Here is an 11,720-nt window from a genome sequence, read left to right as displayed (position 1 = left end):
TGAGGTTTTCCCAAATGGTGGCTCCTGACATAGGGCACGCAATGATTTATTTCCAAAAGTTAAACGGTCATGTACTGTAGATACATTAAAGAACTAACATTTCTAGATTTTGCCTACATGTTGGGAATCTTTAAAAGTTTTTCTTTGTTCTTTAAGAAAAATTCCACATAATGTACCAATCAAGCATTCAGTACACACCTTTTTGAGTGCCTGGCTAAAACCCCTGAATGCACCTGCCTGAATGGATTAAATCATTCTGCAATTCTGTTCCTATTATTCTTTTTCCACCTCACTTTGCTGCCTCCTTTAATTTTTTTCCCTCCACCTATGGAGCAGGAAGGAGTTTTCCTCCTTTTAATTTCACCACTTTTTAAAGGATTTGTCATGTTTCTGTTTCTGGCTGGATAATTCTGGATGTCAGTTTAGAATCTGGCCTGGAGGATTCCCCTACTCCAGGTTGTTCTGAAGGGGGCTCTGGTTTTAACTCGGCTCCAACTAGCAGAGATAAAATGCATGTGATCCTACACTCTTTCATAAGGAAAGCTTTCTATGCAAAGTGCATAATTTAAACATGTCAAATTGAAAAACCACCGGCTGTTCTAGTGAAGTTTTGTCCACTCTTCCTTTGAAGACTATATTTTAGAGCAGGCACCCCCAAACTTCAGCCCTCCAGATGTTTTGGACTATAATACCCATCATCCCTGACCACTGGTCCTGTTAGCTAGGGATCATGGGAGTTGTAGGTCAAAACATCTGGAGGGCCGCAGTTTGGGGATGCCTGTTTTAGAGCTTTTAACAATACGGAATAGGCGTGGGGTGGACAAATGCTATTTTTTTATAGGTAGCACTGCCATCAGAAGCTTTGGAAAGAAGAAGAAGAAGAAGAAGAAGAGGAGGAGGAGGAGGAGGAGTTTGGATTCGATATCCCGCTTTATCACTACTAAGAGTCTCAAAGCAGCTAACATTCTCCTTTCCCTTCCTCCCCCACAACAAACACTCTGTGAGGTGAGTGGGGCTGAGAGACTTCAGAGAAGTGTGACTAGCCCAAGGTCACCCAGCAGCTGCATGTGGAGGAGCAGGGAATCTAACCGGTTCACCAGATAACGACTCCACCGCTCTTAACCACTACACCACACCACAAGAGAGACACAGTTGTGGCTTATGTGATAGGGTACAGTTGCCCCCCCGCCACCAGCATCAGGTTGTGCCAGGGCAGTGACAAGGTCAGGGCTGTGCAGGTGCACTCACAGAATGTTTGATATACTGCATCAGTGTCCTGACCTTGCAGACATCTTGCCCCATCCAGGTAAGCTGCAACAGTGCCATACTGGAGAGAGAAGAAACTGGGATATGAGTTCTGAAAGAGAAATTATTATATACCCTTGGAATCTTGCTGATTTTTAGGGAAAGTGCTTTTGCATTCACACGAGAGAGAAACATTTCTTCTGGAAGCATCCTCTCATGCCTCATGGGGGTGGCTTTAAAAGACTTGCAAGCTGGGGTGCGTGTCATTATTTTGGCCCTGAGCAACAATCAGGACTCTGGCACAGAGGAAGAGGAACCAACTGGACCAGGAAGATTACTGGCACAAGCCATGGAGGCTCTGAGCCAACATCAGAGTGAACTACTTTTAACAGGTAGGCGTGACCACCCTCATATTAATCTCCTGGCATCATACACAGTCAGCTGACTCAACTTCAAAGCAAAACTTGGGAGCACTCTTTGAGTACACTCGCAATTCTTCCTTTGCAGCCCGCACTTGCATTAAAGTCAGGGCTGTAAAGGAAGAATCTTATAATCTGTGACTGCAAAGAAAGGAAGGAAGACTGACACTCTACCAGGTAGTATCAAAGGAAAGCGGGTGGCGCTGTGGTCTAATCAGAAGGTCGGCAGTTTGAATCCCTGTGACGGGGTGAGCTCCCATTGTTCAGTCCCAGCTCCTGTCCACCTAGCAGTTCGAAAGCATGTCAAAGTGCAAGTAGATAGATAGGTACCATTGCGGTGGGAAGGTAAATGGCGTTTCCATGCGCTCTGCCTTCCGTCATGGTTTTCCATTGCGCCAGAAGCACTTTAGTCATGCTGGCCACATGACCCGGAAAGCTATCTGTGGGAAAACGTCAGCTCCGTTGGGCTGAAAGCGAGATGAGCACCACATCCCATAGTCACTTTTGACTGGACTTAATCATCCAGGGGTCCTTTACCTTTACCTAGTATAAAAGCCAATGCAGCAAACAATACTAATTTCTTAAAGGTCCAGGAGTCATTATCTATTATTATTATTATTATTATTATTTTGAAAGTAACACAAAATGCATGTTACCACTTGAATTTCCAAGAAGAATGTAAGACACTATTTGTATGTTACAATAGTAGGGTGGTAGTCAATTGAAAAAGTAACTATCTGGGCATCTTTCCATGTAAAAAAGCAACTTCTTTGAACATTTCCCCGGGTAATCCATTTTCAGCTAAGCCAATCAAGATGTGATAACATGGTTGTAACAGAGAAGAGGAACTTAAACATCAAAATTTTACTAAAATTGCACTTTACAGCGTGCCCAAAGCAGTTTGCATACAGCTTTTCACCAAACCTTGCAATATAGGCCAGTGCCACTATACCACTGTTACAGCTGTAGTGGCTTGCCTCAACTTTTCATTGAGTTGAGATCTCATTTGAACTAGGCGTTTCCCAACTTGTAGCTCAAGCTTCTAACTGCTACCTCCAAGTTGCATGGAAAATCACTTCATACAAACATCTTTGGTAGAAGATGCTCACCATGGGACGACTTTTCTATTGTATGATAACCTGGTTGGTGACATGCTCCAGCCACTTGGCAAGATTATGGCTTGCTCTGCCTGTTGTGGGGGAGCCCTGCCAAATTCAGGGTGAGTCAAGAGCTAGTAATTATATTGTGTTTTCTTTTCAACCTATTACTTGCCCTCAGCTTCTTGAGCTCTTTAAGATTAAAGTATGTAAGCATTAAGTGCATGGTTTAAAAAAATAACAGAAGCCCCTGACGTTCGTATAATTGAGCAAGTCTGGAAAAAGATTGGGAGAAGCACTAAACCTGTTTCTCAAAGTCCTGTGCTGGTTCAGGTTCTTGACTTAACTGGAGCATGGGCTGACAGAGAATTAAACTGTCTGATTATGAGCCAATTCCCAATAGAATGTGTATATCCACAGGCTGACTATTGGAAGGCTTCCCACAGAAGCAAATCACACACACATGCAAAATGTAATTGGAAGAAGTCGTCCATGCAGCTTGCTCAAAGCCAATTGCATGAGCAGAAGTTGGATAAAAATACCAGATCCAGTTTATGGCATAATCTTTGAAAAGGTGGGCTGGATAACCCATTCAAATGAATCCCCCCCCTGGTGGTCTATTGGGAGCATTCCAAGAAGACATCAGTGTTGTTACATGCCACCCCAATCTCCAAGTGGTGTGAGACTCCAAGGGTTTCAGGTGCTTACTCAGGGTCCATCTTTCCTTTTGGAAATGAGGCACAGCACATGGTGTTTTTATGATATATGGTTTATTTATACATATATACAACCTGAGCCTACAATGGAGGAGTTCAAAGCATTAACACCCTGGGAGGGCCTTGCTTCCTCCATAGCTGCAGCCTTGGATTCAAATAGAAATCAAACAGCTCTCTCTCTCTCTCTCTCTTCCCAGTGTGCTACTTTTCCCAGTTCTAGCTCACCACTCACCTTTCCCTTCTCACCTTTGTTCTTCTAACTACCAGTGAATTAAGAGAAGGCCATCTGGGACAGTACCACTTCCTTTGTTCCCTTAATGGCCCATTACCTAGGATATCAACTCATCAGGAAGCTAGCCTGTGTTATACTGTACCGGTATTTTTACACTTGCTGGATCAATGCATTATTAGAAGGATCACAACATGCAGCCTACTTCCCCCCCCCCCCACTTCATAACATTACAACTTACAATAGAAATAATTGAGAATGATGCGTATTGCAGACTAAAGTGCTCCTCCAGATGACTTATTTATTGAACATTCATCCTGATCTGCTTACACAGAGGTCAAATTATATCCCGTCTTAGTTGAGCATTTGTTCTGATTTGTTTATGGAATGGGTATACCGCAATGAACATTCATTCTGCATTCATCCTGGATTGCTTGGTTGGAGGGTGTTCATATGTCTTCCTGTTCATCCCACCCTTTTCCAGTGCAATTTCTTATCACTTTCCAAACCACAAAGGGTCCAGTTTAAAACAAAATGGATTTGTTGTCTCCTCTTAGAATAGCTCGTCTCCAACTTGGATTGTAATCCAAGTCTGGACTGTGCATTATGGGCACCCTAATTTCTGCATTACCGGTACTTCCTCTGATTTTGCTACTTGGGTCCTTTTTACTAAATCAGGTTTCCGTAAGCTTGGATCTGACAAGATTCTGTAACACATATAGCTCATGACATATTCATATTCATGAGGCTGGCAGATTTCAATTGCCTTTTCAAAGGTGAGCTTTGGGCTTCTTAGTAGGCTTTTCTAGAGTACAACTACTCTGATACCAAGTACAATTTGGTGTCTTATCATAAGAACTATCAGCTCCCCAGAATTGCACCCTAAATGCAGAAGAGATCAGTTACGAATTCATCTATAGGCTCTCCCCTCACTTTCTCTCTCATTTTCTTAAAAGCTTAATTGCTTTTTAGGACTCAGTAATCTTTCACCAGCATATCATAATTTGGAGAGGGTGGCGGAGCTGATGTTAGTGTTTAAATTAACTGGACATGTTTGAACAAATTTTTAACTTGACTACTAGCTGTTACTCAGCCTCTGTACTTAGATTATCAGTTAGGACTCTCTTGGAATATCCCTACTTGAAGGCTTAAAATAATAAAAGTATTCTCTAACAAAGGCCACCCTAACCTTCTTTCTTTCTTTTCCAATGACATCAGGAAGATGACACCCACTTTCCTCAAATATGCCAGGAAACAGACCACTAATCAACATCCGCAGATGAGCTATTAGATTGATGAACAAGGGGAAAGCCTCAAAATTACACAGAACTCAGAAGGCTAATAATGCAATTAAAACTGTTCACTGCTGCAAAGTCTGGATATGATTGGTGATGACAAAGCAATAACCTATTAGTGATTTTGAGTATAACCTATTATTAGAGGGAAGCAAAATTACAAATGAAAAGACTAATAATCATCCAAATGATTAATTGCCACCTGCCATTGCCACCTGAATAGCATCCCCAGGGAGCTTAAGAATGTAAAAATGTAAGTACTATCCTCGATCAGATGACTGGTCCACCTGTCTCCAAAAGTAACCAGCCAGATGCTTCTAGAAGTCCCTGTTTTCTAGAAGTCCACAAAGAAGGCATGGGGATGGTAGCTCTTCCCTGTTTTCTTCCACAGCAACTGACATTTGGAACCATAGCTCTAGCCCTGGAGAATAGTGTGCAGTACATCCATCATGACCAGTAGCCATTGACAGCCCTTAGTTGGTGCCACCTATCATTTGTTCTGGCTCCAACTATCGGTAGCCTCCCTGTCTTCTGCTCTACAAATGCCAATGGGCATTGGCCACCCATGGAACATGCAGAAGGCTCAATGCCAGATTTCAGGAGAGAACCTTCTGAAGCGACTGTCTTCAGAACATAGGAGCATAGAAAGCTGGGTCAGATTATTGGTCCATGTAGCTCTGTATTATCTGCAGTGGGTTTCAGGCTGAAGTCCTTTGCCTCCCTACTTGGAGATGCCAGGGGTTAAGCCTGGGACCTTCTGATGTTCTAGCACTGAGCTACTGCTCTTCCTGAACTACCAACTTTGAATCTTATTCAAATCCAATGCAGAACCTAGCTAGTAGTGCCGCACTAATTTGTTATGTGACAGAGTAACAAGTGCTAGATTTGGGCAGTATAATTACTGAACTTTTAAAAATAAAATAGAAAATTAACATTTATTATCCACCTCCCTAAGGAAGATACTCAGAATTAAATCTGTGCTTTAGATAATTTAGTGTTTAATGATATTAAATATTATGCAAGTGTATTAAAGCAATATTACCCCATAGAAGCTTGCTAAAAATACACCTTTGATCTGCTGTCTATCTTCCCCAGCTGGAGCAGACCTTAATCTCTGCAAGAAAACTGACATCTAAGAACAGATCCAATTCCACTAATCCAAGGAATGCATCAGTATCATAGCCTTCTAGATAGGAAATGTTATTCTGGGATCTGCATATGACAAGGAGAAAGAAATGGGGCTTTGGGGAACAGCCCTGTATAACCTCAAGGCTGACAACACTGGCAGCGCATCTGCTTTCACATCCTGAGAGCAGCCTGAAATCACAAAAATGTTTTCCTTTGTTGTGAACAAGTAAGTCATTTCTTAAAGACAGCTTGGTGCTTATCCTCTTCGTAGCTTCTTGGGACAAAACCCTTCTGCTATCTAGAAGACCTGCTCCTAAAGCAAAGTATGTACAGGCCCTGTGTATTGCCTTCTGTAGACAACGCTGTTGAAAAGATGTGGCATTTAGGACCACAGGACTGCAACAGCCGTCAGAACAGGTATGCCAGTTTCCTTTGATCCCACATGTAACAGAACAGAGCCGGCCCTCCCATGACACGGGGAGGGTGTAGCACTCGCTTCAGGTGGCAGAAGTGCCAGAGGCAGTGCTCTGCTTGCCCACCCCACTTCCACTGCCAAGAGGGGGGTGTTCTGGCATGTGGCGTTGCCACGCATCTTCCCCAGCCCTGGGCAGAGAAGCCTAGCAAGAGGCACGGCTTGGAGGAGCTCCCTGGCTCCTGCCAGGATTAGCGATAGCTGGGGTGTCCCTGCTTGTCAGTTGCCACTTGGCTCCCCCCACCCTGGGGCGGGAGGAGGAAGCTGATTGGCAACACTTGGAGGAGCGGCCCAGCTCCCACCGAGACTGGTGAGAACCAGGGTGCCACAGCAGCAGAAGTGGGATTTGGTGGGTGGGACCAGGAGGGGACAATTCTTCATTTGCCTCAGGTGGTGAAACAGGATGAGCCACTCCTGTAACAGAGCCATATACGTAAGAGACCAAAAGCAGAATTGTAGACAGATTCAGGATGAACAGTCTGGAGGCCCTCAGATCACGTGTCATTAGAGCCCTCCCTAGAACTGATAGAATCTGAGGGTCCTTCCAGATCTGGACAATTTAGCAGCACCCAGGCATTGTTTTAAGCTGGAACAGGAACAGCAACTTTGCTTCCAGACTTCTGATGCTATGTTTGGGGACATTGCGTAGCTATTCCAGTGAATTTTTAAAAAGTATTGTCTTCTGAGAGATGGGGGAGCAGAAGTCGATCAGAGAAAACCTGAGAGGGCAAAGTTCTCAGCATACAGGAAGCGAAATAATCTGATATTGCACATCATTTTATATTAATGTCCGTCTGTTACAGTTTTTTGAAGTTGTTTTGGGGGAGCAAATGCATGAATACCTTGCCTTAAGCATTTTATAAATATTTCATAATCCAAAATTTCAATTTTCCTGATTTTTTTGGGGGGGGGCGGCGGCAAAAAAGCTTTAGAAAAAAAATGGGAAGGGGAGTGGTTTTTTGTATTAAAGGGGGATTTCTTTGCAGGCCTTCACATCTCTAGCTACAGCCAGCACACCCAATAGTCAGGAGCAATGGGTGCTTTTGTCCAGTAACAACTGAAGGGCCACAGGTCCCCCATGCCTGTTCAAGGCCATATGCCATACATGAGATTTATGTTCCAAGCAGCTACCTCTAAATTTCCACTCAGCTTTATGCATAAAACTTCTTTTTTTCTGTCAGCAAACCAGACCTCAACAGTTCCCATGGTGACTTTCAGGGATGCAGCATTTAAAAGGAAATATCTCCACCACCACAAAAATTGTTCTGGGCACAGAGTTTTCTCTGGTGACCTCTCTCCATTGTGGTTACAGCAGGCTGCTCCGTTCCTTAAATCATCAGCAGTTCCACTCTTCATTGCAGCGATTTTGCCTTCTCCTTTCTTAAAAAGCACTTAGTTCGGTGTGAGTGAACCCACAAACTAAATAATAAATGGGGAATAATAAAGCAGATGCAAGGTGATGAGCAAAGATAAAATAAGTTTTCTTTTAAAATTTAACAGAAAGTGCAGCAGACTCAGAATAGAGCATGATTCACAAAGCATTACAAAATACATTATTAAAACAGAGGGGGAAATCACTCCAAACATGCTGGGAAAATAACTTATTAACCAAACACAATCAGAACTATTTCAGACCTGTAGCTTTTGTAGACCACCCTGAATACACCATCCCCCTATCTGCTTTGATATTGTGCAGAACTAAATGTCTTGTTCTTTATTTGCACAGGAACCCTGAAGGTAGGTAATTTAGACTCCATTTTATCTTAACAATCCAACCTTTATTGAGTTTTGGATTTCTCCACAATTAACCCTAATGAGTCACAAGACCCAAAGAACTTGGTTTGAGAAATGTAATAGCAGTTACATAGTCCTCCATAGTTAAACAGTGCTGAAAATGTATGTTCGTGTGTCAGCAGTGGTACTTTATAGAATCATAAAAACAAAGAATGTAGAGTTGGAACTTGGAAGTGACATACATGACAGATGGCTATCCAACCTCTGCTTAGAAACCTCCAAGGAATGAGAGTTCACCACCTTCCGAGGGAGACCGTTCCACTGTCAAACAGCTCTTAGCATCAGAAAGTTCTTCCTGATGTTTAGTAAGAATCTCCTTTCTTGTAACTTGAAGCCATTGGTTCAGGTCCTGCCCTCCAGAGCAGGAGAAAACAAGCCTGCTCCATCTTCCATGTGACAGTTACCTTTGTACGCTGATACCTCTGTGCACCTTTGTATGGGGTCACCTGCCGCTGCCACATGTATCTTCCTTCTCTGCAAAGCGGCAGGATTCATTCTGTACACCAGTGTTTCCCAACCTTGAGCCTCCAGCTGTTTTTGGACTACAATTCCCATCATTCCTGACCACTGGTCTTGCTAGCTAGGGATGATGGGAGTTGTAGTCCAAAAACAGCTGGAGGCCCAAGGTTGGGAAACACTGCTGTACACTGTACCTTCCATAGACACCTCGGTCCATAGCTGCCAAGTTATCCCTTTTTTAAAGGGATTTTCCATTATGCTGAATAGGCTTCCTCGCGAGAAAAGGGAAAACTTGGCAGCTATGCCTCGGTCTGTTCTGAGATCTGCAACTGCAGTTCTCGCTCCTCTGCGAGAATCGGTGTCCGAAGTGAGGGCATGGAATCAAGACACAGCACGGCTTCTGACAACCCTGCTTTTTTTGTGTCACATTCCTCCACAGGTTTGTCTCCTACATTGGGCAATCTCCCTCCTCCCTAGGGACACCCTGCCTGCATCTCTGTTCCAGGGCGGTCCATTCTGGTCTAGTGAGAATTTCTCCATCTTAGCCTGGTAGCTCCAAGTGTGGATAAGTGAGCCCCAAGTTGCTGTACCTTCTCTTCCAGCAAGGCAACCACCTTGCATTTGCTGCAGGTGTAGTTTTGCAATTTCTCAGGCAGGAAGACAAACATGGCACACAGGGCTGTCTTAAGCATATCTGGTGCCGTGGTGCAAAGCTCCCTCCAACGCCCGCCCCCCGTTTCCCAGAGTTTTTTTTAGGGAGGATGGCGCTGCTGGTGGGGCTGGAGGAGGCGGGCAGCGGCTGGAGGGCGGCTCCTCCGGCGGGGAAGAGGTGGAGGCTGGACGTGGCACCTCCCGGCTCAGCTGGCCGCTTCGTGCCGCGGTGGCCATGGCAGACGGAGGCTCTGGGTGCGGCGCTGCTTCAGCGCGGCATGGCAGAGGCAGGCGAGGGCGGTGAGCTGATGCCAGGCGGCGTCGCGTCCAGCCTCCGCCTCTTCCCTGGCGCCCTCCAGAACTTGGCGCCCCGCGCCACTAGCCTCTATGGATAAGATGCCCCTGATGGCACAGGAGTTGCAGGTCACTGCAGCAGCTCCTTGTCTTACTTTAAGCTCTCCACTGGAGCCCAACCTGTAGAAAGTGAGGCCATTTCTCTCCAAGTCTTATCATTGCTAAGCTGGTAAAGCTTGTTTTCCTGGCAGTTGTTAACACCAATTAATTTATAGCCACCGGGCAATCTGCTCTGGCAGAGTGGGACAGAGTGTGGGTCTTGTTCCCAGAAAATCCCTTCAGCATCCCTTCAGTTAGGTAGCACATATTTAGGGAATGCAGTCTGGCACCTTAGATGTTACATTAAATTTCTGCATATTCATTCATTTCTTGGTGAGCTGAAGAAAGGGCTCTCTTTCACAAGACCTCTCAAGACAAAAAGCCTTTTAAAACATTGCTTTCTCCATTCTTTTTCATCTAAATGCAATATTTTATTTAGAAATATATTTTAGGAAGATATATTCAGAGCCAGTGTGATGGTGTCAGTGAACAGGGATAGCCTGGTACTGCAAAGACCCAGATTTAATCCCATGCTCAGCCATAAAGCAACCTTAGTGACCCTGGGCCAGGGACTCTCTTGGTTTAACCAGCACTGCCCAGAGTTCCTTGCAGGAAGGGTGACATGAAGTTGGAAGAAGTAAATAAATATTGAGCCAAATTTAAAATGTTTACAAAATCATTGAAGATGAGAGAAAACAAAAGATTCAATAAGGAGAGCTATGGGAACGCAGGAAGCTTTTTTATATTAAGTCCAACAGTTGATCCATTTAGGACAATACTGACTATGCTGGATTGAAGTGGTTCTCTAGGGGTCTCACTCAGAGTCAGCCCTACCTGGAAATATGGGGGGTTGAAACTGGGATTTTCTGTTTGCAAAGCAAATGTTTTACTGCTGAGCTGTGGCCCTTCTGCTATCTAGAGGGCTATTTAAATAACACAAAATCTTTAAACATTTAGGCAGGAAAACAATGTTGTTATAAGTAAGTATGCCCAAACAAATAAAGAAGAATTTAAGAAGGGAGAATCAATATCCGTAAAGAATCACAAGCTGTAAACAGTAATGTGTGTTTGAGAGAGAAAAGCATAATTTGTAGACAAATAAAAAGAAAATAATTCAAATACTCCAATGACAAAAGTTTACACAGCCACACTCTATCATGAATATCTAATTATCACACAACCTTTGTGGATTTACGTTATTATAGAGCTCCTGTTGTTGGCATCTGTTTGTCTTGAGAGACAGTGGAGTGTGCCTCTGGGGGCGAAGTCAAACCGCTGCATTGGCAACACCAAAGGGACCTTCCCAGGGTGCAAGTCTGGGCAGTGTGTATGGGGGTCCTGGGCTACCCAGACAACAAGACTCTTGGTCTCACTTATGTAGTCCAAAGGAACACAGAGCAATACATTTGACACCAGCTTGGGTCCAGGAGTTGCCAGAAAGAGACGTACAAGGCTCTATCCAAGTGTTTTAGGGATTCCATTCCAGATTTGTGTAGGGTTTACTCCTTAGCCTTTTCTTCTCCCAAATATATCCTTAAGGGCAGTGGAGGTTTGGTTTCAGACTTTTCCTTCTAGATGGGCTACCTCCCCAGGTCAATGAGCCCCATCTGCCTCTCACGTCCTTCTGCAGCATATGCAAAAACCGCCTTCTTGACCATTGGACCCACTATTGGTCTCATCCACTCAATCCACCAGAGCCTGTCTTCACGTGCAGGGGTGTCTCTAACTTGCCGAGGGTTTGAGACCAATCAGCTGCCTTCACCTGGTTTAGCCGGCCAGTCGAAGCCATTCCTAGGATGTGGCTGCTGTCACATACAGGCAG

This window comes from Zootoca vivipara, chromosome 4 (genome assembly GCF_965207765.1).
Source record: "Zootoca vivipara chromosome 4, rZooViv2.hap1.1, whole genome shotgun sequence".
NCBI lineage: Eukaryota > Metazoa > Chordata > Lepidosauria > Squamata > Lacertidae > Zootoca > Zootoca vivipara.
Note: the sequence above shows the minus strand (reverse complement) of the source record.